The sequence below is a fragment of the Carex rostrata genome, chromosome 15 (genome assembly GCF_964058835.1).
Source record: "Carex rostrata chromosome 15, lpCarRost1.2, whole genome shotgun sequence".
NCBI classification, from domain to species: domain Eukaryota; kingdom Viridiplantae; phylum Streptophyta; class Magnoliopsida; order Poales; family Cyperaceae; genus Carex; species Carex rostrata.
In genome coordinates, this window is record NC_135932.1 from 1,866,250 (window position 1) to 1,870,879 (window position 4,630).

At 33.8% G+C, this 4,630-nt stretch overlaps 1 long non-coding RNA gene across 2 annotated transcripts; it reads right to left on the reverse strand.

The window, feature by feature from the left end:
* Window positions 1-744: 744 nt before the first annotated feature.
* On the reverse strand, window positions 745-3,431 carry LOC144566515 (uncharacterized). 2 transcript variants are annotated; one of them, XR_013515210.1, is made up of 4 exons: window positions 3,015-3,431; window positions 1,818-2,435; window positions 1,241-1,356; window positions 745-818 (listed from the first exon to the last, which is right to left on the reverse strand). It is a non-coding gene; the product is annotated as an uncharacterized LOC144566515 (long non-coding RNA). The 2 variants fall into 2 exon arrangements; XR_013515209.1 differs by lacking the exon at window positions 745-818 and having other exon boundaries at window positions 1,148-1,356.
* Window positions 3,432-4,630: the final 1,199 nt, after the last annotated feature.

The window sequence follows — 4,630 nt, forward strand, 5'->3', positions numbered from 1 at the left end:
TAAATTTAGTTCTAAATAACAGAGCACGATAAAGCTGATCTATTCGATTTTGAAATTTTAAAGAAAACCCAATGAACAAATTTTGGCTGCTATGTGAAAGTACAAATTAAACAAATTACATGAATTTACAGAATAAAGAAGCAGTATTTGTACTAAATATTTCAAATGTGCATGGTCTCCATGCAACCTACAAGGCTTTGTACAACCCTCACCTCCTCTTGCTCTGTTGCTCATTACTCAACAAATGCTCATGCGTTCTCTCTCTATACTCTCTCGTGCACCAGAGGTGAAACCCTGGAATGTGTGCTTGTGCTTAAGCCCCTCTTTGTGCACTCAAAATGATCATCATGTCTGCTTGTGCTTAAGCCCCTCTTTGTGCACTCAAAATGATCATCATGTCTCAGACGGTGGTGATCTGCTCCAATTCCAAATTCAGCATGCTTGTAAAGCAAATGGTGACCAGAATGGTCAGGTTTTTTTTCTTTCGTTTTACGTGCATGGGGAAAATTTGGCATCATGTTCTTATCATGTTCATTTTACACACATTTTCATATGGAGATCATGTTGAACAGTTCAGATTGACCGTTTGAATTTTGAAAACGAAGATATCGATTCATAATACGGAAAAATCCATGCTATGCATAGTACTATAACCACTCTGAATGAATAATAATACAATGTTGATACTTGGTATTTGGATATAAACTTAACCATCCTCCATAATACATCTAACAATAGAAAATTAGGACCATGTAAATCAAAATATAAAGCCCACTGAACCATTAAGAAATTAACATGAACAACCATAGCAACTGTACCTAATGAGATTAAATCAACACTTAGAACAATAAAGGAATAAATTAAGAAGCTAATTAATGAGATGTACCCGTTGGTAGAATTGCTATGAATAATCCAAACAAGACGATCCAACTTATGCATAGGTATTTGATGGTGTAAAAGGGTATAGATTTTTGTGGTCTATTCCATGCACTTTTTACTTTTAAATTTATAAGAACCCTAAGCACACAAAGTAAGATTTATTGCAAACGCACAATCTATCCTTGTAGTAATTGAGAGTGTCGATCCAAGAGTCAATGGAAGAAATTAATAATCACTAAATTAAGGAATTCTAAAACAAGTGCAATCAAAATAAAATTGAGGGGGTCATGTGCAATTCAGCATTGTTTTTATATGATGAAGCATTTCCTAATTTGTAAAATTAATACAATTCAAAATTCACCTGCAGGCTTTTCCGGTAAAGAAATCACCTAAACCATTGCACATGGTATTCCAGAAGTGTTTAATTGTCTCAAAGAAACTCATTATGCCATTCTTATCTTCATCAGATACTACAACCTTTGAAATTAAAAACAAAAATATTATTATTCAATGGGCTCAAAGAAAATTTCATCCAAAACATTAATAAGAAGGGCATTATTAGATATGAGAAAACATTATGTAAGCGCACATATATATAGAGTGAGTCTATGGTACCATGCATAGCGCAAATCCGTCCTTACTATGGCTCCATATCTCCATTTTCAAAGTTCAAACAGTTGATCAGAACCGCTCAACTTGATATCCATATAAAAATGTATTTGGAGAAAAAATTTTGCATTTTGTTTTTACTATTTTTTTTAAATATGTAGAAAATTGGTACTTTTGAATGGTCCAGAATTAATAACATAAATGAAAACCTGAGTGTCATTATCCAGAACAGTATTGTGATTTCAGTTATATAATTTAAAGTATTGCTGTATGATTTATATGTACATTTATTACAGTGCATGAAAGAATCCATTAGCAATTATATATACCTTTGATAAACAAACTAAATGTCATCTGCACTTAGTTCTACTACTAAAATGTATCAAAACCTCAGTTGGTCCAACAGAAAATGAGTGGGTTCCTGCATTCGCAGAATGGCAACAAGTAACAAACAAGTCAGAACAGATGAAAACATTTAAAAATAAATAAATAGATAAGAGATATGTTATATTAACAAGAAACATATTTTCACAATTATGACAACCAATAATATGGTTATCACAATCAAAACAATAGAAGTTATATTTGTATTGTCTATAGTTTAGATAGGTTGTCCATAAAATTTGGTGTAATTTAGAAACTGATTGACCACCTATTGAGTTACCTGAAAAATTAATGGTTCAATTTTGTATAGGGATGACCGGAGGAGTCTCAAATAACCAATCTAAACTATAAAAAACACATCAATATTTTATTTTTTTATTTTTTTTATTTTGACAAGTATAATATTGGTTGTCTCAGTTGTTAAATAAGCTTGGTTGCCAGTATATCCCTTCATGATAGATAATGGATTGAGTTAGCCTGACTGGATGCTGGTTAATGCGTTCGACACGACCCGCAATGACATACTGAGGTGGTTGATTCCTGCTTAGCCGATTTTGATCAGCCTGTTGGAAGTATAATTAACAATTTTAACAACTAACATATAAGCAAATAAATATTTTTATGGCAGGTCTACTGTACATCTATTTTATGGTACATCCTTTTAATTCTTTTGTCATTTGGCATCATCAAAATTGTCCAAATAAAAAAGGAGTATTAGATTTGTCATTCGCCATTTAAATAGGGTATATGTCAGTATTGATTCATTTTGGAAGTTGTAAGATCATCTGATCAAAAGGCATCAAAACTCAAAAACATCAAAAATTTCAAAGCTAAATGACATTCAAGTTGACCAAATTTTGTACATGCCTTATTTAAATAATGACGGAGAACACATCTACAGTTCTATTCTTTTTAGTTTGGACAATATCGCCAACACATCTACAGTTCCATCATTTTTAGTAACTCAACATTTGTATAGCATTTAATGTTATTTGCAAATACCAAAAAAATATTGGGTGCTACCGCAAACATGAGAGAGATTAGTATCTTTCACATGTATAATGAATTAGTTATTGTCTGGTAGTTTGTAAAACATATATTTCTCAATTAAGAAATAAATCTAATTTAGTAATTTGATTTACTTCCCAAAAGTCCACAGCTGATTGTGCAAACAGCTCCACAAGGGAGACGTACCAAAATCAGGTTGGCTACTATAAGCCTCATAGCCCGCACCAATTTTGCTGCATTCAAACTCGTCTAGACTCTAGAGTGAATCGAGCCCGCCCCAATAACATCCAACTCAAGAAATCTTTTCCTGGGTGTTGGGGCTGCCCTGGAACACCAACATTCTTCAACACATAAAATTCAATATTATACAGGTACTCGCCTTTGGGGCCCGCATGGACAGAAAGTAGGCTACAGCATTGAAGTTATTAACTAATATTTCACGCCTCCAGTACCAATTGATTACAGCAATACAGAAACACATTATTTCAGAAAAAAACATTCCATTCAAATAATGTACCTGTGTGTGCTCAATTATGTGGACATTTTCATCTCGCAACCTACACATATTAAGAAAAGATGAACACAAAATTATAAACAAACCAAAAAAATATATCTCGATAATGGAGCAAAAACATTAAAATGTCAATGTAACAGATCAAATTAAACATAATTCTCACAGATTTCAACCACACCAGAACTAGCATCTGACTCACACTTGCGAGTCTTCACATAGAACTCTTCTGGCTTGTAAGCCACATCCTAAAAAAGCTAAAATGGCAAAAATGATTAAGTTTCTACAATGTAGGTGGGAAACTGAGAGGTACAGATCTTGTTCTAAGTTCTAACAGGTACCATGGTACTAACATATAAGTATCATCGACATGTAAATTCCTATTTACTGTGCAGTGATTCACCAAGGAAATTTCTTGCCGACTATAACTGACATGAAAATACTGCCAAAATGATACAATTGTATCTGTTCAAGCACTCAACAACAAAAGATACAATTGTTTGCTCTTAAACAGTGACTGGTTATAATTTTAATCCTCAATCCAGAAATTAAACCCAAAAGAGGCTCTAATTTCAACTAAGGTTGTTCTTTTTCAAAGGCTAACTCTCTTAGCACAAATACCATAGAAAAAAAAAAAGAAAAAAGATAACAGATATCTTATAAATGCCATGTATTTCTGAAATGATATCCAGAAATTCAACCAAAGTGACCATCACCCAAAACTAAGACCGAAGTTTTTTAATCCAGAAAACAACATCCGACTCAATCAGCACAAATATGACCAATTTCACGACGAGCAGTACCAAACCCAAATTCTTGAAATTGTACCTGGAGTTACTGAACAGCGATGGCATCAGAGATTTAGACGCACCGGTGATACTAACGGAAGTTTCGATCTGCTCCAGCGTTAGTTTATCCATTGCTTTACTCACCTATTTTCTCTTTCTTTTTCTACTTGTTTCTTTTGCTGAGAGAGAGAGAGAGGCATGGGGCAAGAGAAGGATTTCTAGTGTAGTTGAGAACCGGATTTGATTTGAACGGAAAGAAAATCGATTGAGTCTTCGTTCCTTTTCTCTCGCTCTAGAGTAACTCAAATTTTGTGTTTGGACTCGGACCGTCCGATCAGAATCTGGGCCAATTCGGTCCGAAGTGGGATGCATGGGATCGCTTTAATATTCGTGTCAAATCAGATCAAACGGCCCGGATCTAAATTCAAAATATGAGCTACCATAGGTGAAT